This window comes from Paramisgurnus dabryanus, chromosome 14 (genome assembly GCF_030506205.2).
Source record: "Paramisgurnus dabryanus chromosome 14, PD_genome_1.1, whole genome shotgun sequence".
Classification (NCBI taxonomy): domain Eukaryota; kingdom Metazoa; phylum Chordata; class Actinopteri; order Cypriniformes; family Cobitidae; genus Paramisgurnus; species Paramisgurnus dabryanus.
The window spans coordinates 38,126,575-38,153,361 of record NC_133350.1 but is presented as its reverse complement, the minus strand read 5'-3'; the positions used below and the strand labels follow the sequence as shown (position 1 = coordinate 38,153,361).

The 26,787-nt window shown below is 41.2% G+C and overlaps 35 non-coding genes across 35 annotated transcripts; all 35 read right to left on the bottom strand.

Moving 5' to 3' along the window:
• Window positions 1-176: 176 nt before the first annotated feature.
• trnav-cac (transfer RNA valine (anticodon CAC)) lies at window positions 177-249 on the bottom strand. The gene has a single exon. It is a non-coding gene; the product is annotated as a tRNA-Val (tRNA).
• A 238-nt stretch (window positions 250-487) lies between these two features.
• Window positions 488-560, bottom strand: trnav-aac (transfer RNA valine (anticodon AAC)). The gene has a single exon. It is a non-coding gene; the product is annotated as a tRNA-Val (tRNA).
• A 586-nt stretch (window positions 561-1,146) lies between these two features.
• Window positions 1,147-1,219, bottom strand: trnav-uac (transfer RNA valine (anticodon UAC)). The gene has a single exon. It is a non-coding gene; the product is annotated as a tRNA-Val (tRNA).
• A 390-nt stretch (window positions 1,220-1,609) lies between these two features.
• On the bottom strand, window positions 1,610-1,682 carry trnav-aac (transfer RNA valine (anticodon AAC)). The gene has a single exon. It is a non-coding gene; the product is annotated as a tRNA-Val (tRNA).
• Window positions 1,683-2,268: 586 nt separating this feature from the next.
• trnav-uac (transfer RNA valine (anticodon UAC)) lies at window positions 2,269-2,341 on the bottom strand. The gene has a single exon. It is a non-coding gene; the product is annotated as a tRNA-Val (tRNA).
• A 390-nt stretch (window positions 2,342-2,731) lies between these two features.
• trnav-cac (transfer RNA valine (anticodon CAC)) lies at window positions 2,732-2,804 on the bottom strand. Its single transcript has one exon. It is a non-coding gene; the product is annotated as a tRNA-Val (tRNA).
• Window positions 2,805-3,042: 238 nt separating this feature from the next.
• trnav-aac (transfer RNA valine (anticodon AAC)) lies at window positions 3,043-3,115 on the bottom strand. Its single transcript has one exon. It is a non-coding gene; the product is annotated as a tRNA-Val (tRNA).
• Window positions 3,116-3,701: 586 nt separating this feature from the next.
• Window positions 3,702-3,774, bottom strand: trnav-uac (transfer RNA valine (anticodon UAC)). Its single transcript has one exon. It is a non-coding gene; the product is annotated as a tRNA-Val (tRNA).
• Window positions 3,775-4,164: 390 nt separating this feature from the next.
• On the bottom strand, window positions 4,165-4,237 carry trnav-cac (transfer RNA valine (anticodon CAC)). The gene has a single exon. It is a non-coding gene; the product is annotated as a tRNA-Val (tRNA).
• A 238-nt stretch (window positions 4,238-4,475) lies between these two features.
• On the bottom strand, window positions 4,476-4,548 carry trnav-aac (transfer RNA valine (anticodon AAC)). Its single transcript has one exon. It is a non-coding gene; the product is annotated as a tRNA-Val (tRNA).
• A 586-nt stretch (window positions 4,549-5,134) lies between these two features.
• trnav-uac (transfer RNA valine (anticodon UAC)) lies at window positions 5,135-5,207 on the bottom strand. Its single transcript has one exon. It is a non-coding gene; the product is annotated as a tRNA-Val (tRNA).
• Window positions 5,208-5,597: 390 nt separating this feature from the next.
• trnav-cac (transfer RNA valine (anticodon CAC)) lies at window positions 5,598-5,670 on the bottom strand. Its single transcript has one exon. It is a non-coding gene; the product is annotated as a tRNA-Val (tRNA).
• A 238-nt stretch (window positions 5,671-5,908) lies between these two features.
• On the bottom strand, window positions 5,909-5,981 carry trnav-aac (transfer RNA valine (anticodon AAC)). Its single transcript has one exon. It is a non-coding gene; the product is annotated as a tRNA-Val (tRNA).
• A 586-nt stretch (window positions 5,982-6,567) lies between these two features.
• trnav-uac (transfer RNA valine (anticodon UAC)) lies at window positions 6,568-6,640 on the bottom strand. Its single transcript has one exon. It is a non-coding gene; the product is annotated as a tRNA-Val (tRNA).
• A 390-nt stretch (window positions 6,641-7,030) lies between these two features.
• Window positions 7,031-7,103, bottom strand: trnav-cac (transfer RNA valine (anticodon CAC)). The gene has a single exon. It is a non-coding gene; the product is annotated as a tRNA-Val (tRNA).
• Window positions 7,104-7,341: 238 nt separating this feature from the next.
• On the bottom strand, window positions 7,342-7,414 carry trnav-aac (transfer RNA valine (anticodon AAC)). The gene has a single exon. It is a non-coding gene; the product is annotated as a tRNA-Val (tRNA).
• Window positions 7,415-8,000: 586 nt separating this feature from the next.
• Window positions 8,001-8,073, bottom strand: trnav-uac (transfer RNA valine (anticodon UAC)). Its single transcript has one exon. It is a non-coding gene; the product is annotated as a tRNA-Val (tRNA).
• A 390-nt stretch (window positions 8,074-8,463) lies between these two features.
• Window positions 8,464-8,536, bottom strand: trnav-cac (transfer RNA valine (anticodon CAC)). The gene has a single exon. It is a non-coding gene; the product is annotated as a tRNA-Val (tRNA).
• A 238-nt stretch (window positions 8,537-8,774) lies between these two features.
• Window positions 8,775-8,847, bottom strand: trnav-aac (transfer RNA valine (anticodon AAC)). Its single transcript has one exon. It is a non-coding gene; the product is annotated as a tRNA-Val (tRNA).
• A 585-nt stretch (window positions 8,848-9,432) lies between these two features.
• trnav-uac (transfer RNA valine (anticodon UAC)) lies at window positions 9,433-9,505 on the bottom strand. The gene has a single exon. It is a non-coding gene; the product is annotated as a tRNA-Val (tRNA).
• Window positions 9,506-9,895: 390 nt separating this feature from the next.
• Window positions 9,896-9,968, bottom strand: trnav-cac (transfer RNA valine (anticodon CAC)). The gene has a single exon. It is a non-coding gene; the product is annotated as a tRNA-Val (tRNA).
• A 238-nt stretch (window positions 9,969-10,206) lies between these two features.
• trnav-aac (transfer RNA valine (anticodon AAC)) lies at window positions 10,207-10,279 on the bottom strand. The gene has a single exon. It is a non-coding gene; the product is annotated as a tRNA-Val (tRNA).
• Window positions 10,280-10,865: 586 nt separating this feature from the next.
• Window positions 10,866-10,938, bottom strand: trnav-uac (transfer RNA valine (anticodon UAC)). The gene has a single exon. It is a non-coding gene; the product is annotated as a tRNA-Val (tRNA).
• Window positions 10,939-11,328: 390 nt separating this feature from the next.
• trnav-cac (transfer RNA valine (anticodon CAC)) lies at window positions 11,329-11,401 on the bottom strand. The gene has a single exon. It is a non-coding gene; the product is annotated as a tRNA-Val (tRNA).
• A 238-nt stretch (window positions 11,402-11,639) lies between these two features.
• Window positions 11,640-11,712, bottom strand: trnav-aac (transfer RNA valine (anticodon AAC)). The gene has a single exon. It is a non-coding gene; the product is annotated as a tRNA-Val (tRNA).
• A 586-nt stretch (window positions 11,713-12,298) lies between these two features.
• trnav-uac (transfer RNA valine (anticodon UAC)) lies at window positions 12,299-12,371 on the bottom strand. Its single transcript has one exon. It is a non-coding gene; the product is annotated as a tRNA-Val (tRNA).
• A 390-nt stretch (window positions 12,372-12,761) lies between these two features.
• On the bottom strand, window positions 12,762-12,834 carry trnav-cac (transfer RNA valine (anticodon CAC)). The gene has a single exon. It is a non-coding gene; the product is annotated as a tRNA-Val (tRNA).
• A 238-nt stretch (window positions 12,835-13,072) lies between these two features.
• On the bottom strand, window positions 13,073-13,145 carry trnav-aac (transfer RNA valine (anticodon AAC)). Its single transcript has one exon. It is a non-coding gene; the product is annotated as a tRNA-Val (tRNA).
• A 586-nt stretch (window positions 13,146-13,731) lies between these two features.
• trnav-uac (transfer RNA valine (anticodon UAC)) lies at window positions 13,732-13,804 on the bottom strand. The gene has a single exon. It is a non-coding gene; the product is annotated as a tRNA-Val (tRNA).
• A 390-nt stretch (window positions 13,805-14,194) lies between these two features.
• trnav-cac (transfer RNA valine (anticodon CAC)) lies at window positions 14,195-14,267 on the bottom strand. Its single transcript has one exon. It is a non-coding gene; the product is annotated as a tRNA-Val (tRNA).
• A 238-nt stretch (window positions 14,268-14,505) lies between these two features.
• trnav-aac (transfer RNA valine (anticodon AAC)) lies at window positions 14,506-14,578 on the bottom strand. The gene has a single exon. It is a non-coding gene; the product is annotated as a tRNA-Val (tRNA).
• Window positions 14,579-15,163: 585 nt separating this feature from the next.
• Window positions 15,164-15,236, bottom strand: trnav-uac (transfer RNA valine (anticodon UAC)). The gene has a single exon. It is a non-coding gene; the product is annotated as a tRNA-Val (tRNA).
• A 390-nt stretch (window positions 15,237-15,626) lies between these two features.
• trnav-cac (transfer RNA valine (anticodon CAC)) lies at window positions 15,627-15,699 on the bottom strand. Its single transcript has one exon. It is a non-coding gene; the product is annotated as a tRNA-Val (tRNA).
• A 238-nt stretch (window positions 15,700-15,937) lies between these two features.
• trnav-aac (transfer RNA valine (anticodon AAC)) lies at window positions 15,938-16,010 on the bottom strand. Its single transcript has one exon. It is a non-coding gene; the product is annotated as a tRNA-Val (tRNA).
• Window positions 16,011-26,714: 10,704 nt separating this feature from the next.
• On the bottom strand, window positions 26,715-26,787 carry trnav-cac (transfer RNA valine (anticodon CAC)). The gene has a single exon. It is a non-coding gene; the product is annotated as a tRNA-Val (tRNA).

The window sequence follows — 26,787 nt, the reverse complement described above, 5'->3', positions numbered from 1 at the left end:
GCTTTGAATTGTGTGCACTGTTCTGGCGAATGTGATAATACCTACAAAATTTAAAGCAGGGGAGCCAAGCAAGGCTGAAGTTGAGGGTTACACTTTCTTTGAATTATCTTGGAAGGAAATTATGTAAACTTTTACCTAAACAGATCTCAACTCGTTTCAGGCTAAAAGGCAAGCTTTGTTTCTGCTCGGTTTCGAACCGAGGACCTTTCGCGTGTGAGGCGAACGTGATAACCACTACACTACAGAAACCTTCACATTGTCTTAGCCTGGTTGTTCCATAGATGTTCTGCGAATTTTCTCTCTTTGCAAAAACTCCCTAATGGCCGATGTTTTTCACCCACTTTCGAACCGATCGTTTTTCACGTGCGAGGTGAATGTGAAGGCCTAAAATCTACACCTGCGTGTATCTCTGAAAGCACTTCAAGACACAAGCACAAACTTATCCCATGAATGACATTTGACTCGCATTTTTGTAAAAACTTTGGGTTGTTTCTGCTCGGTTTCAAACCGAGGACCTTTCGCGTGTTAGGCGAACGTGATAACCACTACACTACAGAAACCTGCCTTTCATGAAACTCTGCTGTTTTGACAGATTTTGCCACATATTTTCTCTGTGAGCCACACTTTGCGGGAAAAACTCTTTTGGCCACTTCAAAACTGCCCATATTTCACTTGTGAGGTGAATGGGACAGGCTGAAACCTACCATCGAATGTCACTTTGAAAGTGCTGTACGACTCAAGCCACGACTTTTCAGATGAGTGGCATTTGGCTTGCTTTTGTGTAAGAAACCACACATCGTTCCTGATGGGCTTCCAACAGTAGGACCTCTCGCTTTTTAGTTGAACCTAATAGTCGCTGATTTAAGGAAACATATATCCACCTTTGTCATCTTATTTCATACAGATTTTATCATGTTTTACATTTCAATGTCACTTAAATTCTAAAGGGGCAACCTGCTACTGCCCAATTTCAAACTTTCACATGTATGGTTAAATCACTGAATGTCATTAACCCTAAAGGAAAAGATGCAAGCTCAGCTTTTTACTGGTGGAACTTGACCATTACTCTATAAATACTGATATTTGAAATACAGCTACGTTTCAAATGAACGGCATTCGACTTGCTTTGCTTCAAAACCAGGCTATTGTTTCTGCTCGGTTTCGAACCGAGGACCTTTCGCGTGTAAAGCGAACGTGATTACCACTACACCACAGAAACTTGCCACCGATGAAAGACGGCTGTTTTGACACATCATGCCGTATATATTCTCTCTAAGCCACACTTTTAAGGGAAAACCCCTTTTGGCCACGTCAAAACTGCCCATATATCACTTGTGAGGTGAATTGGACAGGATGAATCCTTCTATTGGATGTAGCTTTGAAACTGCAGTACGACTCAAGCCACGACTTATCGAATGAGTGGCATTTGGATTGCTTTGAATTGTGTGCACTGTTCTGGCGAATGTGATAATACCTACAAATATTAAAGCAGGGGAGCCAAGCAAGGCTGAAGTTGAGGTTTACACTTTCTTTGAATTATCTTGGAAGGAAATTATGTAACCTTTTACCTAAACAGATCTCAACTCGTTTCAGGCTAAAAGGCAAGCTTTGTTTCAGCTCGGTTTCGAACCGAGGACCTTTCGCGTGTTAGGCGAACGTGATAACCACTACACTACAGAAACCTGCCTTTCACGAAACTCTGCTGTTTTGACAGATTTTGCCACATATTTTCTCTGTGAGCCACACTTTGCGGGAAAAACTCTTTTGGCCACTTCAAAACTGCCCATATTTCACTTGTGAGGTGAATGGGACAGGCTGAAACCTACCATCGAATGTCACTTTGAAAGTGCTGTACGACTCAAGCCACGACTTTTCAGATGAGTGGCATTTGGCTTGCTTTTGTGTAAGAAACCACACATCGTTCCTGATGGGCTTCCAACAGTAGGACCTCTCGCTTTTTAGTTGAACCTAATAGTCGCTGATTTAAGGAAACATATATCCACCTTTGTCATCTTATTTCATACAGATTTTATCATGTTTTACATTTCAATGTCACTTAAATTCTAAAGGGGCAACCTGCTACTGCCCAATTTCAAACTTTCACATGTATGGTTAAATCACTGAATGTCATTAACCCTAAAGGAAAAGATGCAAGCTCAGCTTTTTACTGGTGGAACTTGACCATTACTCTATAAATACTGATATTTGAAATACAGCTACGTTTCAAATGAACGGCATTCGACTTGCTTTGCTTCAAAACCAGGCTATTGTTTCTGCTCGGTTTCGAACCGAGGACCTTTCGCGTGTAAAGCGAACGTGATTACCACTACACTACAGAAACTTGCCACCGATGAAAGACGGCTGTTTTGACACATCATGCCGTATATATTTTCTCTAAGCCACACTTTTAAGGGAAAACCCCTTTTGGCCACGTCAAAACTGCCCATATATCACTTGTGAGGTGAATTGGACAGGATGAATCCTTCTATTGGATGTAGCTTTGAAACTGCAGTACGACTCAAGCCACGACTTATCGAATGAGTGGCATTTGGATTGCTTTGAATTGTGTGCACTGTTCTGGCGAATGTGATAATACCTACAAAATTTAAAGCAGGGGAGCCAAGCAAGGCTGAAGTTGAGGGTTACACTTTCTTTGAATTATCTTGGAAGGAAATTATGTAAACTTTTACCTAAACAGATCTCAACTCGTTTCAGGCTAAAAGGCAAGCTTTGTTTCTGCTCGGTTTCGAACTGAGGACCTTTCGCATGTGAGGCGAACGTGATAACCACTACACTACAGAAACCTTCACATTGTCTTAGCCTGGTTGTTCCATAGATGTTCTGCGAATTTTCTCTCTTTGCAAAAACTCCCTAATGGCCGATGTTTTTCACCCACTTTCGAACCGATCGTTTTTCACGTGCGAGGTGAATGTGAAGGCCTAAAATCTACACCTGCGTGTATCTCTGAAAGCACTTCAAGACACAAGCACAAACTTATCCCATGAATGACATTTGACTCGCATTTTTGTAAAAACTTTGGGTTGTTTCTGCTCGGTTTCGAACCGAGGACCTTTCGCGTGTTAGGCGAACGTGATAACCACTACACTACAGAAACCTGCCTTTCACGAAACTCTGCTGTTTTGACAGATTTTGCCACATATTTTCTCTGTGAGCCACACTTTGCGGGAAAAACTCTTTTGGCCACTTCAAAACTGCCCATATTTCACTTGTGAGGTGAATGGGACAGGCTGAAACCTACCATCGAATGTCACTTTGAAAGTGCTGTACGACTCAAGCCACGACTTTTCAGATGAGTGGCATTTGGCTTGCTTTTGTGTAAGAAACCACACATCGTTCCTGATGGGCTTCCAACAGTAGGACCTCTCGCTTTTTAGTTGAACCTAATAGTCGCTGATTTAAGGAAACATATATCCACCTTTGTCATCTTATTTCATACAGATTTTATCATGTTTTACATTTCAATGTCACTTAAATTCTAAAGGGGCAACCTGCTACTGCCCAATTTCAAACTTTCACATGTATGGTTAAATCACTGAATGTCATTAACCCTAAAGGAAAAGATGCAAGCTCAGCTTTTTACTGGTGGAACTTGACCATTACTCTATAAATACTGATATTTGAAATACAGCTACGTTTCAAATGAACGGCATTCGACTTGCTTTGCTTCAAAACCAGGCTATTGTTTCTGCTCGGTTTCGAACCGAGGACCTTTCGCATGTAAAGCGAACGTGATTACCACTACACCACAGAAACTTGCCACCGATGAAAGACGGCTGTTTTGACACATCATGCCGTATATATTCTCTCTAAGCCACACTTTTAAGGGAAAACCCCTTTTGGCCACGTCAAAACTGCCCATATATCACTTGTGAGGTGAATTGGACAGGATGAATCCTTCTATTGGATGTAGCTTTGAAACTGCAGTACGACTCAAGCCACGACTTATCGAATGAGTGGCATTTGGATTGCTTTGAATTGTGTGCACTGTTCTGGCGAATGTGATAATACCTACAAATATTAAAGCAGGGGAGCCAAGCAAGGCTGAAGTTGAGGTTTACACTTTCTTTGAATTATCTTGGAAGGAAATTATGTAACCTTTTACCTAAACAGATCTCAACTCGTTTCAGGCTAAAAGGCAAGCTTTGTTTCAGCTCGGTTTCGAACCGAGGATCTTTCGCGTGTGAGGCGAACGTGATAACCACTACACTACAGAAACCTTCACATTGTCTTAGCCTGGTTGTTCCATAGATGTTCTGCGAATTTTCTCTCTTTGCAAAAACTCCCTAATGGCCGATGTTTTTCACCCACTTTCGAACCGATCGTTTTTCACGTGCGAGGTGAATGTGAAGGCCTAAAATCTACACCTGCGTGTATCTCTGAAAGCATCTCAAGACACAAGCACAAACTTATCCCATGAATGACATTTGACTCGCATTTTTGTAAAAACTTTGGGTTGTTTCTGCTCGGTTTCGAACCGAGGACCTTTCGCGTGTTAGGCGAACGTGATAACCACTACACTACAGAAACCTGCCTTTCACGAAACTCTGCTGTTTTGACAGATTTTGCCACATATTTTCTCTGTGAGCCACACTTTGCGGGAAAAACTCTTTTGGCCACTTCAAAACTGCCCATATTTCACTTGTGAGGTGAATGGGACAGGCTGAAACCTACCATCGAATGTCACTTTGAAAGTGCTGTACGACTCAAGCCACGACTTTTCAGATGAGTGGCATTTGGCTTGCTTTTGTGTAAGAAACCACACATCGTTCCTGATGGGCTTCCAACAGTAGGACCTCTCGCTTTTTAGTTGAACCTAATAGTCGCTGATTTAAGGAAACATATATCCACCTTTGTCATCTTATTTCATACAGATTTTATCATGTTTTACATTTCAATGTCACTTAAATTCTAAAGGGGCAACCTGCTACTGCCCAATTTCAAACTTTCACATGTATGGTTAAATCACTGAATGTCATTAACCCTAAAGGAAAAGATGCAAGCTCAGCTTTTTACTGGTGGAACTTGACCATTACTCTATAAATACTGATATTTGAAATACAGCTACGTTTCAAATGAACGGCATTCGACTTGCTTTGCTTCAAAACCAGGCTATTGTTTCTGCTCGGTTTCGAACCGAGGACCTTTCGCGTGTAAAGCGAACGTGATTACCACTACACTACAGAAACTTGCCACCGATGAAAGACGGCTGTTTTGACACATCATGCCGTATATATTTTCTCTAAGCCACACTTTTAAGGGAAAACCCCTTTTGGCCACGTCAAAACTGCCCATATATCACTTGTGAGGTGAATTGGACAGGATGAATCCTTCTATTGGATGTAGCTTTGAAACTGCAGTACGACTCAAGCCACGACTTATCGAATGAGTGGCATTTGGATTGCTTTGAATTGTGTGCACTGTTCTGGCGAATGTGATAATACCTACAAAATTTAAAGCAGGGGAGCCAAGCAAGGCTGAAGTTGAGGGTTACACTTTCTTTGAATTATCTTGGAAGGAAATTATGTAAACTTTTACCTAAACAGATCTCAACTCGTTTCAGGCTAAAAGGCAAGCTTTGTTTCTGCTCGGTTTCGAACTGAGGACCTTTCGCATGTGAGGCGAACGTGATAACCACTACACTACAGAAACCTTCACATTGTCTTAGCCTGGTTGTTCCATAGATGTTCTGCGAATTTTCTCTCTTTGCAAAAACTCCCTAATGGCCGATGTTTTTCACCCACTTTCGAACCGATCGTTTTTCACGTGCGAGGTGAATGTGAAGGCCTAAAATCTACACCTGCGTGTATCTCTGAAAGCACTTCAAGACACAAGCACAAACTTATCCCATGAATGACATTTGACTCGCATTTTTGTAAAAACTTTGGGTTGTTTCTGCTCGGTTTCGAACCGAGGACCTTTCGCGTGTTAGGCGAACGTGATAACCACTACACTACAGAAACCTGCCTTTCACGAAACTCTGCTGTTTTGACAGATTTTGCCACATATTTTCTCTGTGAGCCACACTTTGCGGGAAAAACTCTTTTGGCCACTTCAAAACTGCCCATATTTCACTTGTGAGGTGAATGGGACAGGCTGAAACCTACCATCGAATGTCACTTTGAAAGTGCTGTACGACTCAAGCCACGACTTTTCAGATGAGTGGCATTTGGCTTGCTTTTGTGTAAGAAACCACACATCGTTCCTGATGGGCTTCCAACAGTAGGACCTCTCGCTTTTTAGTTGAACCTAATAGTCGCTGATTTAAGGAAACATATATCCACCTTTGTCATCTTATTTCATACAGATTTTATCATGTTTTACATTTCAATGTCACTTAAATTCTAAAGGGGCAACCTGCTACTGCCCAATTTCAAACTTTCACATGTATGGTTAAATCACTGAATGTCATTAACCCTAAAGGAAAAGATGCAAGCTCAGCTTTTTACTGGTGGAACTTGACCATTACTCTATAAATACTGATATTTGAAATACAGCTACGTTTCAAATGAACGGCATTCGACTTGCTTTGCTTCAAAACCAGGCTATTGTTTCTGCTCGGTTTCGAACCGAGGACCTTTCGCATGTAAAGCGAACGTGATTACCACTACACCACAGAAACTTGCCACCGATGAAAGACGGCTGTTTTGACACATCATGCCGTATATATTCTCTCTAAGCCACACTTTTAAGGGAAAACCCCTTTTGGCCACGTCAAAACTGCCCATATATCACTTGTGAGGTGAATTGGACAGGATGAATCCTTCTATTGGATGTAGCTTTGAAACTGCAGTACGACTCAAGCCACGACTTATCGAATGAGTGGCATTTGGATTGCTTTGAATTGTGTGCACTGTTCTGGCGAATGTGATAATACCTACAAATATTAAAGCAGGGGAGCCAAGCAAGGCTGAAGTTGAGGTTTACACTTTCTTTGAATTATCTTGGAAGGAAATTATGTAACCTTTTACCTAAACAGATCTCAACTCGTTTCAGGCTAAAAGGCAAGCTTTGTTTCAGCTCGGTTTCGAACCGAGGACCTTTCGCGTGTGAGGCGAACGTGATAACCACTACACTACAGAAACCTTCACATTGTCTTAGCCTGGTTGTTCCATAGATGTTCTGCGAATTTTCTCTCTTTGCAAAAACTCCCTAATGGCCGATGTTTTTCACCCACTTTCGAACCGATCGTTTTTCACGTGCGAGGTGAATGTGAAGGCCTAAAATCTACACCTGCGTGTATCTCTGAAAGCATCTCAAGACACAAGCACAAACTTATCCCATGAATGACATTTGACTCGCATTTTTGTAAAAACTTTGGGTTGTTTCTGCTCGGTTTCGAACCGAGGACCTTTCGCGTGTTAGGCGAACGTGATAACCACTACACTACAGAAACCTGCCTTTCACGAAACTCTGCTGTTTTGACAGATTTTGCCACATATTTTCTCTGTGAGCCACACTTTGCGGGAAAAACTCTTTTGGCCACTTCAAAACTGCCCATATTTCACTTGTGAGGTGAATGGGACAGGCTGAAACCTACCATCGAATGTCACTTTGAAAGTGCTGTACGACTCAAGCCACGACTTTTCAGATGAGTGGCATTTGGCTTGCTTTTGTGTAAGAAACCACACATCGTTCCTGATGGGCTTCCAACAGTAGGACCTCTCGCTTTTTAGTTGAACCTAATAGTCGCTGATTTAAGGAAACATATATCCACCTTTGTCATCTTATTTCATACAGATTTTATCATGTTTTACATTTCAATGTCACTTAAATTCTAAAGGGGCAACCTGCTACTGCCCAATTTCAAACTTTCACATGTATGGTTAAATCACTGAATGTCATTAACCCTAAAGGAAAAGATGCAAGCTCAGCTTTTTACTGGTGGAACTTGACCATTACTCTATAAATACTGATATTTGAAATACAGCTACGTTTCAAATGAACGGCATTCGACTTGCTTTGCTTCAAAACCAGGCTATTGTTTCTGCTCGGTTTCGAACCGAGGACCTTTCGCGTGTAAAGCGAACGTGATTACCACTACACCACAGAAACTTGCCACCGATGAAAGACGGCTGTTTTGACACATCATGCCGTATATATTTTCTCTAAGCCACACTTTTAAGGGAAAACCCCTTTTGGCCACGTCAAAACTGCCCATATATCACTTGTGAGGTGAATTGGACAGGATGAATCCTTCTATTGGATGTAGCTTTGAAACTGCAGTACGACTCAAGCCACGACTTATCGAATGAGTGGCATTTGGATTGCTTTGAATTGTGTGCACTGTTCTGGCGAATGTGATAATACCTACAAAATTTAAAGCAGGGGAGCCAAGCAAGGCTGAAGTTGAGGGTTACACTTTCTTTGAATTATCTTGGAAGGAAATTATGTAAACTTTTACCTAAACAGATCTCAACTCGTTTCAGGCTAAAAGGCAAGCTTTGTTTCTGCTCGGTTTCGAACCGAGGACCTTTCGCGTGTGAGGCGAACGTGATAACCACTACACTACAGAAACCTTCACATTGCCTTCGCCTGGTTGTTTCATAGATGTTCTGCGCATTTTCTCTATTTGCAAAAACTCCCTAATGGCCGATGTTTTTCACCCACTTTCGAACCGATCGTTTTTCACGTGCGAGGTGAATGTGAAGGCCTAAAATCTACACCTGCGTGTATCTCTGGAAGCGCTTCAAGACACAAGCACAAACACATCCCATGAATGACATTTGACTCGCATTTTTGTAAAAACTCTGGGTTGTTTCTGCTCGGTTTCGAACCGAGGACCTTTCGCGTGTTAGGCGAATGTGATAACCACTACACTACAGAAACATGCCTTTCATGAAACTCGGCTGTTTTGACAGATTTTGCCACATATTTTCTCTATGAGCCACACTTTGCGGGAAAAACTCTTTTGGCCACTTCAAAACTGCCCATATTTCACTTGTGAGGTGAATGGGACAGGCTGAAACCTACCATCGAATGTAACTTTGAAAGTGCTGTACGACTCAAGCCACGACTTTTCAGATGAGTGGCATTTGGCTTGCTTTTGTGTAAGAAACCACACATCGTTCCTGATGGGCTTCCAACAGTAGGACCTCTCGCTTTTTAGTTGAACCTAATAGTCGCTGATTTAAGGAAACATATATCCACCTTTGTCATCTTATTTCATACAGATTTTATCATGTTTTACATTTCAATGTCACTTAAAATCTAAAGGGGCAACCTGCTACTGCCCAATTTCAAACTTTCACATGTATGGTTAAATCACTGAATGTCATTAACACAACAGGAAAAGATGCAAGCTCAGCTTTTACTGGTGGAACTTGACCATTACTCTATAAATACTGATATTTGAAATACAGCTACGTTTCAAATGAACGGCATTCGACTTGCTTTGCTTCAAAACCAGGCTATTGTTTCTGCTCGGTTTCGAACCGAGGACCTTTCGCGTGTAAAGCGAACGTGATTACCACTACACCACAGAAACTTGCCACCGATGAAAGACGGCTGTTTTGACACATCATGCCGTATATATTCTCTCTAAGCCACACTTTTAAGGGAAAACCCCTTTTGGCCACGTCAAAACTGCCCATATATCACTTGTGAGGTGAATTGGACAGGATGAATCCTTCTATTGGATGTAGCTTTGAAACTGCAGTACGACTCAAGCCACGACTTATCGAATGAGTGGCATTTGGATTGCTTTGAATTGTGTGCACTGTTCTGGCGAATGGGATAATACCTACAAAAATTAAAGCAGGGGAGCCAAGCAAGGCTGAAGTTGAGGGTTACACTTTCTTTGAATTATCTTGGTAGGAATTTATGTAACCTTTTACCTAAACAGATCTCAACTCGTTTCAGTCTAAAAGGCAAGCTTTGTTTCTGATCGGTTTCGAACCAAGGACCTTTCGCGTGTGAGGCGAACGTGATAACCACTACACTACAGAAACCTTCACATTGCCTTCGCCTGGTTGTTTCATAGATGTTCTGCGCATTTTCTCTCTTTGCAAAAACTCCCTAATGGCCGATGTTTTTCACCCACTTTCGAACCGATCGTTTTTCACGTGCGAGGTGAATGTGAAGGCCTAAAATCTACACCTGCGTGTATCTCTGAAAGCGCTTCAAGACACAAGCACAAACACATCCCATGAATGACATTTGACTCGCATTTTTGTAAAAACTTTGGGTTGTTTCTGCTCGGTTTCGAACCGAGGACCTTTCGCGTGTTAGGCGAACGTGATAACCACTACACTACAGAAACCTGCCGTTCATGAAACTCGGCTGTTTTAACAGATTTTGCCACATATTTTCTCTATGAGCCACACTTTGCGGGAAAAACTCTTTTGGCCACTTCAAAACTGCTCATATTTTACTTGTGAGGTGAATGGGACAGGTTGAAACCTCCCATCGAAATTAACTTTGAAAGTGCTGTACGACTCAAGCCACGACTTTTCAGATGAGTGGCATTTGGCTTGCTTTTGTGTAAGAAACCACACATCGTTCCTGATGGGCTTCCAACAGTAGGACCTCTCGCTTTTTAGTTGAACGTAATAGTCGCTGATTTAAGGAAACATATATCCACCTTTGTCATCTTATTTCATACAGATTTTATCATGTTTTACATTTCAATGTCACTTAAAATCTAAAGGGGCAACCTGCTACTGCCCAATTTCAAACTTTCACATGTATGGTTAAATCACTGAATGTCATTAACCCTAAAGGAAAAGATGCAAGCTCAGCTTTTTACTGGTGGAACTTGACCATTACTCTATAAATACTGATATTTGAAATACAGCTACGTTTCAAATGAACGGCATTCGACTTGCTTTGCTTCAAAACCAGGCTATTGTTTCTGCTCGGTTTCGAACCGAGGACCTTTCGCGTGTAAAGCGAACGTGATTACCACTACACTACAGAAACTTGCCACCGATGAAAGACGGCTGTTTTGACACATCATGCCGTATATATTTTCTCTAAGCCACACTTTTAAGGGAAAACCCCTTTTGGCCACGTCAAAACTGCCCATATATCACTTGTGAGGTGAATTGGACAGGATGAATCCTTCTATTGGATGTAGCTTTGAAACTGCAGTACGACTCAAGCCACGACTTATCGAATGAGTGGCATTTGGATTGCTTTGAATTGTGTGCACTGTTCTGGCGAATGTGATAATACCTACAAAATTTAAAGCAGGGGAGCCAAGCAAGGCTGAAGTTGAGGGTTACACTTTCTTTGAATTATCTTGGAAGGAAATTATGTAAACTTTTACCTAAACAGATCTCAACTCGTTTCAGGCTAAAAGGCAAGCTTTGTTTCTGCTCGGTTTCGAACCGAGGACCTTTCGCGTGTGAGGCGAACGTGATAACCACTACACTACAGAAACCTTCACATTGTCTTAGCCTGGTTGTTCCATAGATGTTCTGCGAATTTTCTCTCTTTGCAAAAACTCCCTAATGGCCGATGTTTTTCACCCACTTTCGAACCGATCGTTTTTCACTTGCGAGGTGAATGTGAAGGCCTAAAATCTACACCTGCGTGTATCTCTGAAAGCACTTCAAGACACAAGCACAAACTTATCCCATGAATGACATTTGACTCGCATTTTTGTAAAAACTTTGGGTTGTTTCTGCTCGGTTTCGAACCGAGGACCTTTCGCGTGTTAGGCGAACGTGATAACCACTACACTACAGAAACCTGCCTTTCACGAAACTCTGCTGTTTTGACAGATTTTGCCACATATTTTCTCTGTGAGCCACACTTTGCGGGAAAAACTCTTTTGGCCACTTCAAAACTGCCCATATTTCACTTGTGAGGTGAATGGGACAGGCTGAAACCTACCATCGAATGTCACTTTGAAAGTGCTGTACGACTCAAGCCACGACTTTTCAGATGAGTGGCATTTGGCTTGCTTTTGTGTAAGAAACCACACATCGTTCCTGATGGGCTTCCAACAGTAGGACCTCTCGCTTTTTAGTTGAACCTAATAGTCGCTGATTTAAGGAAACATATATCCACCTTTGTCATCTTATTTCATACAGATTTTATCATGTTTTACATTTCAATGTCACTTAAATTCTAAAGGGGCAACCTGCTACTGCCCAATTTCAAACTTTCACATGTATGGTTAAATCACTGAATGTCATTAACCCTAAAGGAAAAGATGCAAGCTCAGCTTTTTACTGGTGGAACTTGACCATTACTCTATAAATACTGATATTTGAAATACAGCTACGTTTCAAATGAACGGCATTCGACTTGCTTTGCTTCAAAACCAGGCTATTGTTTCTGCTCGGTTTCGAACCGAGGACCTTTCGCATGTAAAGCGAACGTGATTACCACTACACCACAGAAACTTGCCACCGATGAAAGACGGCTGTTTTGACACATCATGCCGTATATATTCTCTCTAAGCCACACTTTTAAGGGAAAACCCCTTTTGGCCACGTCAAAACTGCCCATATATCACTTGTGAGGTGAATTGGACAGGATGAATCCTTCTATTGGATGTAGCTTTGAAACTGCAGTACGACTCAAGCCACGACTTATCGAATGAGTGGCATTTGGATTGCTTTGAATTGTGTGCACTGTTCTGGCGAATGTGATAATACCTACAAATATTAAAGCAGGGGAGCCAAGCAAGGCTGAAGTTGAGGTTTACACTTTCTTTGAATTATCTTGGAAGGAAATTATGTAACCTTTTACCTAAACAGATCTCAACTCGTTTCAGGCTAAAAGGCAAGCTTTGTTTCAGCTCGGTTTCGAACCGAGGACCTTTCGCGTGTGAGGCGAACGTGATAACCACTACACTACAGAAACCTTCACATTGTCTTAGCCTGGTTGTTCCATAGATGTTCTGCGAATTTTCTCTCTTTGCAAAAACTCCCTAATGGCCGATGTTTTTCACCCACTTTCGAACCGATCGTTTTTCACGTGCGAGGTGAATGTGAAGGCCTAAAATCTACACCTGCGTGTATCTCTGAAAGCATCTCAAGACACAAGCACAAACTTATCCCATGAATGACATTTGACTCGCATTTTTGTAAAAACTTTGGGTTGTTTCTGCTCGGTTTCGAACCGAGGACCTTTCGCGTGTTAGGCGAACGTGATAACCACTACACTACAGAAACCTGCCTTTCACGAAACTCTGCTGTTTTGACAGATTTTGCCACATATTTTCTCTGTGAGCCACACTTTGCGGGAAAAACTCTTTTGGCCACTTCAAAACTGCCCATATTTCACTTGTGAGGTGAATGGGACAGGCTGAAACCTACCATCGAATGTCACTTTGAAAGTGCTGTACGACTCAAGCCACGACTTTTCAGATGAGTGGCATTTGGCTTGCTTTTGTGTAAGAAACCACACATCGTTCCTGATGGGCTTCCAACAGTAGGACCTCTCGCTTTTTAGTTGAACCTAATAGTCGCTGATTTAAGGAAACATATATCCACCTTTGTCATCTTATTTCATACAGATTTTATCATGTTTTACATTTCAATGTCACTTAAATTCTAAAGGGGCAACCTGCTACTGCCCAATTTCAAACTTTCACATGTATGGTTAAATCACTGAATGTCATTAACCCTAAAGGAAAAGATGCAAGCTCAGCTTTTTACTGGTGGAACTTGACCATTACTCTATAAATACTGATATTTGAAATACAGCTACGTTTCAAATGAACGGCATTCGACTTGCTTTGCTTCAAAACCAGGCTATTGTTTCTGCTCGGTTTCGAACCGAGGACCTTTCGCGTGTAAAGCGAACGTGATTACCACTACACCACAGAAACTTGCCACCGATGAAAGACGGCTGTTTTGACACATCATGCCGTATATATTTTCTCTAAGCCACACTTTTAAGGGAAAACCCCTTTTGGCCACGTCAAAACTGCCCATATATCACTTGTGAGGTGAATTGGACAGGATGAATCCTTCTATTGGATGTAGCTTTGAAACTGCAGTACGACTCAAGCCACGACTTATCGAATGAGTGGCATTTGGATTGCTTTGAATTGTGTGCACTGTTCTGGCGAATGTGATAATACCTACAAAATTTAAAGCAGGGGAGCCAAGCAAGGCTGAAGTTGAGGGTTACACTTTCTTTGAATTATCTTGGAAGGAAATTATGTAAACTTTTACCTAAACAGATCTCAACTCGTTTCAGGCTAAAAGGCAAGCTTTGTTTCTGCTCGGTTTCGAACCGAGGACCTTTCGCGTGTGAGGCGAACGTGATAACCACTACACTACAGAAACCTTCACATTGCCTTCGCCTGGTTGTTTCATAGATGTTCTGCGCATTTTCTCTATTTGCAAAAACTCCCTAATGGCCGATGTTTTTCACCCACTTTCGAACCGATCGTTTTTCACGTGCGAGGTGAATGTGAAGGCCTAAAATCTACACCTGCGTGTATCTCTGGAAGCGCTTCAAGACACAAGCACAAACACATCCCATGAATGACATTTGACTCGCATTTTTGTAAAAACTCTGGGTTGTTTCTGCTCGGTTTCGAACCGAGGACCTTTCGCGTGTTAGGCGAATGTGATAACCACTACACTACAGAAACATGCCTTTCATGAAACTCGGCTGTTTTGACAGATTTTGCCACATATTTTCTCTATGAGCCACACTTTGCGGGAAAAACTCTTTTGGCCACTTCAAAACTGCCCATATTTCACTTGTGAGGTGAATGGGACAGGCTGAAACCTACCATAGAATGTAACTTTGAAAGTGCTGTACGACTCAAGCCACGACTTTTCAGATGAGTGGCATTTGGCTTGCTTTTGTGTAAGAAACCACACATCGTTCCTGATGGGCTTCCAACAGTAGGACCTCTCGCTTTTTAGTTGAACCTAATAGTCGCTGATTTAAGGAAACATATATCCACCTTTGTCATCTTATTTCATACAGATTTTATCATGTTTTACATTTCAATGTCACTTAAAATCTAAAGGGGCAACCTGCTACTGCCCAATTTCAAACTTTCACATGTATGGTTAAATCACTGAATGTCATTAACACAACAGGAAAAGATGCAAGCTCAGCTTTTACTGGTGGAACTTGACCATTACTCTATAAATACTGATATTTGAAATACAGCTACGTTTCAAATGAACGGCATTCGACTTGCTTTGCTTCAAAACCAGGCTATTGTTTCTGCTCGGTTTCGAACCGAGGACCTTTCGCGTGTAAAGCGAACGTGATTACCACTACACCACAGAAACTTGCCACCGATGAAAGACGGCTGTTTTGACACATCATGCCGTATATATTCTCTCTAAGCCACACTTTTAAGGGAAAACCCCTTTTGGCCACGTCAAAACTGCCCATATATCACTTGTGAGGTGAATTGGACAGGATGAATCCTTCTATTGGATGTAGCTTTGAAACTGCAGTACGACTCAAGCCACGACTTATCGAATGAGTGGCATTTGGATTGCTTTGAATTGTGTGCACTGTTCTGGCGAATGGGATAATACCTACAAAAATTAAAGCAGGGGAGCCAAGCAAGGCTGAAGTTGAGGGTTACACTTTCTTTGAATTATCTTGGTAGGAATTTATGTAACCTTTTACCTAAACAGATCTCAACTCGTTTCAGTCTAAAAGGCAAGCTTTGTTTCTGATCGGTTTCGAACCAAGGACCTTTCGCGTGTGAGGCGAACGTGATAACCACTACACTACAGAAACCTTCACATTGCCTTCGCCTGGTTGTTTCATAGATGTTCTGCGCATTTTCTCTCTTTGCAAAAACTCCCTAATGGCCGATGTTTTTCACCCACTTTCGAACCGATCGTTTTTCACGTGCGAGGTGAATGTGAAGGCCTAAAATCTACACCTGCGTGTATCTCTGAAAGCGCTTCAAGACACAAGCACAAACACATCCCATGAATGACATTTGACTCGCATTTTTGTAAAAACTTTGGGTTGTTTCTGCTCGGTATCGAACCGAGGACCTTTCGCGTGTTAGGCGAACGTGATAACCACTACACTACAGAAACCTGCCGTACCTGAAACTCGGCTGTTTTAACAGATTTTGCCACATATTTTCTCTATGAGCCACACTTTGCGGGAAAAACTCTTTTGGCCACTTCAAAACTGCTCATATTTTACTTGTGAGGTGAATGGGACAGGTTGAAACCTCCCATCGAAATTAACTTTGAAAGTGCTGTACGACTCAAGCCACGACTTTTCAGATGAGTGGCATTTGGCTTGCTTTTGTGTAAGAAACCACACATCGTTCCTGATGGGCTTCCAACAGTAGGACCTCTCGCTTTTTAGTTGAACGTAATAGTCGCTGATTTAAGGAAACATATATCCACCTTTGTCATCTTATTTCATACAGATTTTATCATGTTTTACATTTCAATGTCACTTAAAATCTAAAGGGGCAACCTGCTACTGCCCAATTTCAAACTTTCACATGTATGGTTAAATCACTGAATGTCATTAACACTACATTTACATTTACATTTAGTCATTTAGCAGACGCTTTTGTCCAAAGCGACTTACAAGTGAGGTAAACAAAAGAAGCAATTATGGCAACATAAGATCAGCAATACATAAGTGCACTGGAAATAGTCTCATCAAGTCCAACACAATATACATAGCCAAGGGTATGTTAGTAGTGGTTTTTTTTGTGTTTTTTTTTTGTTTTTTAGATAAAGAGGAAGGTAGATAGAGAAAGAGATAAAGAGAAGGGTAACTAAATAAAGATAGTAAATCTGTAATTAGGAAGTTAGGTAATGGTGGAAGAGATGGGTTTTTAGCCGAGTCTTAAAGACAGCTACAGTGTCAGCTGATCGTGTCACGACCGGCAGATCATTCCACAGTTGTGGGACAGTTCCTGAGAAGGTACGCGTTAGTGTTTTCTTCCCTTTTTGAGATGGTACCACAAGTCGTCGCTCGGTGGCAGAGCGCAGTGATCGAGAGGGTACATAAGGCTCTATAAGCAAGCGAAGGTAAGGGGGTGCTGACCCAGTGGTGGTTTTAAAGGCCAGGAGCAGAGCCTTAAATTTGATGCGGGCTGCTATAGGAAGCCAGTGTAACTTGACAAAGAGAGGAGTGACGTGCGCCCTCTTTGGCTCATTGAAGACCACTCTTGCCGCTGCGTTCTGAATCATCTGTAAGGGTTTGGTCGTGCAGGCTGGAAGTCCTGCCAGTAGCGCATTGCAGTAGTCCAGCCTGGACAGGACAAGAGCTTGGACCAGGACCTGCGTAGCATGCTCATCTAGGAAAGGTCTAATTTTCCTAATATTGTAGAGGATGAATCTACAAGAGCGAGCGGTGCTGGCAACATGCTCCGTGAAGCTAAGCCGATTATCAATGACCACTCCCAGGTTTTTGGCCGTCTTGGAAGGTGTGATGGTCGAGGAACCTAGCTGAATGGAGAAGTTGTGCTGAATCTTTGGTTCGGATGATATGACAAGCAGTTCTGTCTTCGCAAGGTTAAGCTGGAGATGGTGATCCTTCATCCAGAGTGAGATGTCCCTCAGGCATGCCGAGATGCGGGCAGAAACCGTAGGATCATCAGGGTGGAACGACAAGTGGAGTTGAGTGTCGTCTGCATAGCAGTGGTAGGAAAAGCCATGTTTCCGAATTTATTTATTTATTTATTTAAATTAAGATCCCCATTAGCTACTCCTTAAAGAAGCAGCTATTCTTCCTGGGGTCTTAGAATATTACCAACATATTAACATCAACGCTTTACAACAATGAAGACAAATACAGAAGTGATCACAACATTATCTAAATCATCTACACTCCATAAACACGCATACACACACACACACACACACACACACACACACAACATAACCATATAACAATATTACAATATAAGCTCTACTATGTTCAAAATATCATAACTAATTGTGTAAAATATAATAATAACGTCACAATTGCTTAGCTCATTAAACAATAACTATTAATTACATAATTACAGTTACTCCAAGGTAAATAAATACAATCTCAATCTTTTAGAAAAACTAGCATTGCGACTCTCAGAAACCAAAAATAACGTGAGTGAGTTCCATGCCACCATTGCTCTATAATACAAAGTTCTTTGAAGTTGCTTTGTTCGACATACAGGTAACAAAAAACGCCCTTCACTTGATTGACGAGTAGAATAAGTATGAACATCACTGAAAAGAATCAACCTGTTATAAATAATTTCTGGTGCTTTTGTAATAATTATATTTTTTAAGAATTTAATAAGAGAATACTTAATTCTGCTTCTTACATGAAGCCATGCTAACTTATTATGCATATCCCTGATACTTGTTCTAAAAGAACAATTTAGAACAAGCCGAGATGCTTTATTTTGTGCAATCTGTAATCTGTTTAAATTATTTTCTGTAGTTGTAGCCCAAATGATGGAACAATAATCCAGATGACACAAAACAATTGATTCAACCAAAGTTTTCCGTATACGCATTGGTATAGATTTTCTGCAATGTCGAACTACAGCCATGCTCCTTCCCATTTTATTCAATATTGATTTAATCTGAACGTTCCAGGTCAACCTGCTATCCACAATCACACCTAGCAATTTGGCCTCAACCACTTGTTCTATAATCAAACCACCTACTGACAAGTACAGAGCAGGAGAATTTTTTAAAAGATGATTTGATCCCAGCATCATACATTTACTCTTCTCAACATTAATAATTAACTTATTATCCCTAATCCAATTTTCAATTAATTTTAGTTCATTAGTTAATAGAGTATTAAGTCTGGTAGAGTTATAATCCGATATGGAAATTGTCAAGTCATCTGCATATAGAGCAATAGTGGCACACCCCAACATAAAAGACAGATCATTTATAAAAATAGAAAATAACAATGGTCCAAGACAACTCCCTTGAGGCACCCCACAACGCAGAACCTTTGTCTCAGAATAACTACCATTAAACAATACATTAAACTCCCTATTAATAAGATAACTATAGATCCATTCGATTGCACCCTTTTCAAATCCATAACAACTTAATTTTTCTAATAATAAATCATAATCAATTAAATCAAATGCTGCGCTTAGATCTAACATTACCGTTCCAACTAATTTTCCATCGTCAATCTCATGCAACCAATCATCCGTCATCTGAACTAAGGCCGTTGTTGTAGAGTGCCCTTTCTTATAGGCATGTTGATAAAGTGAATTCAACCCATTTTTAGAAAAATACCAATTAATTTGATCATATACTATTTTCTCCGTAATTTTACTCAAAATTGGCAGAATACTTATAGGTCTACTATTTTTCCCAGAAAAATGTTCCTTGTTATTTTTTGACAGAGGCACAATTTTAGCTTTTTTCCAATTAACAGGAAAAACACATTTTTCTAAACTTAAATTAATAATATAACATATAGGCCTAGAAATCAAATCAGCAACCATCTTTAATAACTTGACATCCAATTCATCAAAACCAGGAGGTTTATTTTTCATTGACTTCAATATATTTTCTACTCTAGTAATACTAACGCTATCAAATTTAAATGTACATGATTTATTAAACATAATTGTTTCCTTAATAGTCTTAAAAGAAAGATCTGAGTATACCTGTGAAATCATATCTTTTTGTAAGTTCTGAACTTTATTTGTAAAATAATCACCTAAATAATTAGCTATGTCAACAGGTTTAGTCAAAAACATATCGCCTACATCTAAAAATGTCGGTACAGATCTGTCCCTACGCCCTGTTAATTGGTTTAATGTATTCCATAATTTATTACTATCTGATTTTATTTCCTCAAATTTATATTCATAATAAATCTTCTTTTTAGTTCTATTTAATTTTGTAACAAAATTTCTTAATTGCTTATACTTTTCCCATAATTTATTATCCCCTGATAAGCTTGCCTCTGACTTTAATTTATCTCTTTTCATCATATATTCTTTAAGTTCAGCATCTAACCACGGAGAAGAAATATTTCTTACAGTCATCCGTCTTAATGGAGCATGTTTGTCAACAATTGGCATCAATAAATTCATAAAAACCTCCAAAGCCAGATCAGTATCTACTTCCCTAAATAATATTGACCAGTCAATATTTCTAATATCAGCACAATAACTAGCCTCATTGAAATATTTAAAAATCCGTTTAATTATTATCTTCTGACCTGGCTTTGGAATTTTAGTTTTTCTGTTAATTACAATTAAATTATGATCACTAAAGCCTACACAAATTGAAATTGCTTTTGAACACAAATCCGTTACATTAGTAAAAAGTAAATCTATGCATGTTTCCGTTTTTGTCCCATCAGCATTATAAAAAATTCTTGTTGGCTTTGTAACCCTTTGTGACAGATTACAAGTATCAACTATAGCCTGCAATTTATTTTTTAACGAACAACTATTCAACCTCCAATTAATATTTAGGTCACCCAGAAAATAAATCTCCATATCTAAATCACCAACTATATCCAACATATAACAGATTCGATCTAAACAAACTATAGGCGCATTGGGTGGCCTATAGCAGCAACCAACTAAGATAGACTTTAAATGTGGCAACTGTACCTCCAACCACAGCACTTCAACCCCAACACAACCAAGTTCCCGTCTTATTTTTACTGGAATTTGATCCTGAACATAAAATGCCACTCCTCCTCCATTAATATTTCTATCTTGTCTATATAATAAGTATCCATTTACATGCAACAAAGAACTATCTATAGATGCATCCAAATGCGTTTCAGATATTGCCAAAATATGTATATTATTATTTTTCAAAATCCCAGTTATATCATGCATCTTATTTCGCAAACTACAAATATTCAAATGAGCTATTTTTAACCCTTTCTTTAAGAATATTTTATCCAACACCATTTTTTATTTTACACTCAAAATAATTTCTGACTAAACATAGTAAAGAGCTATCAAATAAACAAATAAAACAACAAAAACACGCAACACTCAAAAAAACACATACATACACATTCCCAGTGATACACTCCCCATTTGACAACATTTGTAAACAACAACTAATGGGATATTACCCAACTCAGACAAGCTTCTTATTTTACACATAGCTTCTGTGGTAATTGAATCATACAACATAAATCATCAGTCAAACCAACCACTTAAACTCATTATTACCATTTAAACTAATATAATTAAACCGAGATACTGAAATCATATTAAAATTAGACCTTCAGAAACAGACTTAAATATGTCTGTAAACTAAATTATATACACAAAGTCTGTACCTACTTGGCCATCAATGTTCCTTCATACTTTGCATCACCGGTTCAACCACAGTCTTATAGAATTTCTCTGCAGCTAAGTGATCAGTAAACTTGATGGTCTTTTCATTATAAGTCAAAATCAAAATAGCTGGATGCATGATCCCATGTTTCACTCCCGCGCTCCACAACTTGTTCCTCACCTCACGAAAAAGCGCCCTGGCTTTAGCTGTTTCATCAGTAAAATCAGGAAAAATACGCAGTTTCATTCCACGAATCTCAAACAGCTTTTCTTTCTTGGCAAGACGTAGAATCTCATCTCTTGTATCCAACCTATGCATCCTCACAATCATTACGCGCTGACCAGATTTAGCCGCAGGTCCAATGCGGTGAGCATTTTCCACACCAGGTGCGCGATGGAGTTTATCCTTAAACAGATCATTAAGCAAAGCGGACACAAAACTTGTCTGATTCCCCTTCTCAATATCTCGAACCAAGCCGAGAATACGGATATTATATTTCCGACTATGATTCTCCAAACGATCTGCTTTCTCTTTTAGATCCGTGTTCTCTTTGCGCAAACTTTCGTTTGCAGACTCCAGCGCCGCAACCCTGGTTTCCATGTGGTCAAGCGCTTCCTCTATAACAGAAACTTTATTGGAACACTCGGAAATATCTTTTTTAACGACATCCAGTTGAGGTTGAAGTTTATCAACCGCCGCGTTAATTTCTTCCCTTATTATGATTCGAATCAGTTCAGATAACTCCTGCATGTTGATATCTTTTCCTGCCGCCATATCAATCTGAGACACCTGTTCAGCAAGGCCAAGTTCACGTTGCTTCGTTTGCGACCGTGTTTTCTTCTTAGACATATCACAAACAAATCATTCAGTCATATTAAGCTTTATACTTGACTGACAGTAGTTATATATCTTATAGAGCTTTAATTTCCAGTATTTCCAGTATTTTCAGGCTTTTGTCTGAGGTTGGCGTTCTCCCGATATGCTCAGCCTTGACGCATGCGAATTTATAATGAAAGAGCCCAGGGATGTCATGTATATCGAAAAGAGCAGCGGTCCAAGCACAGAGCCTTGAGGGACCCCGGTATCTAGATGTTGGGGTTCGGAGACGTCACCTCTCCAGGATACCCGAAATGACCTATCTGAGAGGTACGACTTGAACCATAAAAGCGCTGTGTCAGTGACACCCATAGACATGAGAGTCGACAGGAGGATGCGGTGATTGACGGTGTCAAAAGCTGCAGATAGATCCAGTAAGATCAGCACAGATGATTTGGAGGCTGCCCTTGCCTGCCTTAGGGCCTCAATGACTGATAGCAGCGCAGTCTCAGTGGAGTGACCACTTTTGAATCCAGACTGATTGCTATCCAGGAGGTTATTTTGTGTGCAGAAAGTGGAGAGCTGGTTGAACACAATGCGTTCAAGAGTCTTGGAAATGAAGGGAAGAAGAGAAACGGGTCTGTAGTTCTCTAGCATAGCAGGATTGAGAGTGGGTTTTTTCAGCAACGGGGTTATCCGGGCCTCTTTAAATGCTACAGGGAAGGTGCCAGTGGAAAGGGATGAATTGATAATGTGAGTGAGAGCAGGGATAACAGACGGAGAGATGGCCTGGAGGAGATGGGTGGGTATGGGATCTAGCGGGCAGGTAGTCGGATGATTAGAAGCCAAGACCTTGGAAACATCTGCTTCTGATAGGAGAGAGAAGGAGGGAAGGGAGCATGTCTCAGGGATTTGAGAATGCGCAAGAAGCGGCGGCTCGGAGAACTGACTGCTAATAGTTTTCGTTTTCTTCACAAAGAAGGAATCGAAATCATCAGCCGTTAGGTCGGATGAAGGTGGAGGGGCAGGGGGACAAAGAAGGGTAGAGAAGGTCTTGAAGAGAGTGTGAGAGTCAGGTGAGTTGTTAATCTTTGAATGGTAGTATAGGGTCTTTGCAGAGGAGACCTCCTTGGAGAAGGAGGCAAGAAGAGACTGATAGAGGCAGAGATCAGAAGGATCATTCGATCTGCGCCACTTCCTCTCTGTAGCCCTGAGTGTGGAGCGATGCTCACGGAGAACCTCAGTTAGCCAAGGAGCAGAAGGTGTGACCCGGGCCGGTCCAGATGTCAGAGGGCATAATGTGTCTAAGCAGGATGTAAGAGTGGAACAAAGTGTGTCAGTGGCATTGTCAGTATCTAACAGAGAGAGTTGGCTGGGAGCGGGCAGCGTGGAAACAATCGCAGAGGATAAGCGGGAGGGAGAGAGCGTGCGCAGGTTGCGCCTGAACGTGACCAATGGGGGATCGTATGTAGCGACAGGGGGAGTCAGGTCGAGGTCGAGAGTAATTAGGAAGTGATCAGATGTGTGAAGTGGGGTGACCTGGGTGTGGTAGGTGGAACAACAGCGTGTGTAGATAAGATCTAAAAGATTACCAGACCTGTGTGTTGGTGAAGTAGGGACTCGCTTGAGGTCAAACGACGCAGTCAGGGTGTTGAAGTCAGCTGCCTGTGGTTTCTCCAGGTGGATATTGAAGTCACCAAGTACTACTAAAGGAGTACCATCCTCAGGGAATGAAGACAGAAGTACATCTAACTCCTCCAAGAAGTGTCCAAGTTGACCTGGGGGGCGATAGATAACTAAAAAATGCATTTTAGTAGGGTGGATGATAGTAACAGTATGTGATTCGAAAGAGTTGCTGTCACATGAGGGGGTTTGCTGTTGGAATTTCCAGTCCTTTGGGATGAGCAGACCAGTTCCTCCACCCCTTCCTGTTGTGCGAGGACTGTGTGAGAAAGTGTAGTTGTTGGAGAGGGCAGCCGGAGTGGCCGTGTCCTCTGGTTTAATCCATGTCTCAGTAAGTGCTAAAACAGAAAGGCCAGAATGTGAGGCAATGGCAGTAATGAAATCTGCTTTGTTGACAGCAGATTGGCAGTTCCATAAGCCAATGGGAAGAGAGAGTGAGGCAATAGTGGAAGGTGGGAGAGTGCGGAGGTTATTAATATTTCTCCCACGGCGACGTGATACAACAGATTTACGAGTTGTAATGACAGTAGAGATTTGAAAGCACATAGTAAAATTATAAGAATAGGGAATGTACAAGAGAGGAAAAGAGTGCTATATAGATAAATAGAAAAAGTTAGTACAAAAAGTGCAATACTCAAGTGCCCTGTCGGTGTCTCTGCTCGGTGGAGTCGCGCAGGTAGAGTCAATGGTCTTTACACTCTTCGGTCTTCACACGACGAGGGCTGCACGCGACCGCTGCCGCGGTGGACTGACTGCTTTTATAAGTGCTTCAAATGTGGGCTGAAACTCAGCAGGCCACGCCCGAAAACAATCAACAACACGTTAATGGTCGAAACTACTACTGTATTTACTGTAATACACTAACGCACGCGAGGACACGCGAGAACAAACGCGGATTGCAGCACGTGAGACAAAGGTAAACAAGAGAGCGTTTCTTAGCAACGACACTGCGCTAAAACTTCACAAGTCTAAAATCAAATACACTTACACGTTTCTGTGGACTCCTGTTGATAACTGCTTCACCTGAAGACTGAACTGTTTACTGCTGTTTAAATACTCTCCTGGCGTTGGCCACGCCCGAAAACAATCAACAACACGTTAATGGCCGCAACTACTACTGTATTTACTGTAATACACTAACGCACGTGAGGACACGCGAGAACAAACGCGGATTGCAGCACGTGAGACAAAGGTAAACAAGAGAGCGTTTCTTAGCAACGACACTGCGCTAAAACTTCACAAGTCTAAAATCAAATACACTTACACGTTTCTGTGGACTCCTGTTGATAACTGCTTCACCTGAAGACTGAACTGTTTACTGCTGTTTAAATACTCTCCTGGCGTTGGCCACGCCCGAAAACAATCAACAACACGTTAATGGCCGAAACTACTACTGTATTTACTGTAATACACTAACGCACGCGAGGACACGCGAGAACAAACGCGGATTGCAGCACGTGAGACAAAGGTAAACAAGAGAGCGTTTCTTAGCAACGACACTGCGCTAAAACTTCACAAGTCTAAAATCAAATACACTTACACGTTTCTGTGGACTCCTGTTGATAACTGCTTCACCTGAAGACTGAACTGTTTACTGCTGTTTAAATACTCTCCTGGCGTTGGCCACGCCCGAAAACAATCAACAACACGTTAATGGCCGAAACTACTACTGTATTTACTGTAATACACTAACGCACGCGAGGACACGCGGGAACAAACGCGGATTGCAGCACGTGAGACAAAGGTAAACAAGAGAGCGTTTCTTAGCAACGACACTGCGCTAAAACTTCACAAGTCTAAAATCAAATACACTTACACGTTTCTGTGGACTCCTGTTGATAACTGCTTCACCTGAAGACTGAACTGTTTACTGCTGTTTAAATACTCTCCTGGCGTTGGCCACGCCCGAAAACAATCAACAACACGTTAATGGCCGAAACTACTACTGTATTTACTGTAATACACTAACGCACGCGAGGACACGCGAGAACAAACGCGGATTGCAGCACGTGAGACAAAGGTAAAGAAGAGAGCGTTTCTTAGCAACGACACTGCGCTAAAACTTCACAAGTCTAAAATCAAATACACTTACACGTTTCTGTGGACTCCTGTTGATAACTGCTTCACCTGAAGACTGAACTGTTTACTGCTGTTTAAATACTCTCCTGGCGTTGGCCACGCCCGAAAACAATCAACAACACGTTAATGGCCGAAACTACTACTGTATTTACTGTAATACACTAACGCACGCGAGGACACGCGAGAACAAACGCGGATTGCAGCACGTGAGACAAAGGTAAACAAGAGAGCGTTTCTTAGCAACGACACTGCGCTAAAACTTCACAAGTCTAAAATCAAATACACTTACACGTTTCTGTGGACTCCTGTTGATAACTGCTTCACACTACAGGAAAAGATGCAAGCTCAGCTTTTACTGGTGGAACTTGACCATTACTCTATAAATACTGATATTTGAAATACAGCTACGTTTCAAATGAACGGCATTCGACTTGCTTTGCTTCAAAACCAGGCTAATGTTTCTGCTCGGTTTCGAACAGAGGACCTTTCGCGTGTAAAGCGACATGATTACCACTACACTACAGAAACTTGTCACCGACGAAAGATGGCTGTTTTGACACATCATGCCGCATATATTCTCTCTAAGCCACACTTTTAAGGGAAAACCCCTTTTGGCCACGCCAAAACTGCCCATATATCACTTGTGAGGTGAATTGGACAGGATGAATCCTTCTATTGGATGTAGCTTTGAAACTGCAGTACGACTCAAGCCACGACTTATCGAATGAGTGGCATTTGGCTTGCTTTGAATTGTGTGCACTGTTCTGGCGAATGTGATAATACCTACAAAAATTAAAGCAGGGGAGCCAAGCAAGGCTGAAGTTGAGGGTTACACTTTCTTTGAATTATCTTGGAAGGAAATTATGTAACCTTTTACCTAAACAGATCTCAACTCGTTTCAGGCTAAAAGGCAAGCTTTGTTTCTGCTCGGTTTCGAACCGAGGACCTTTCGCGTGTGAGGCGAACGTGATAACCACTACACTACAGAAAC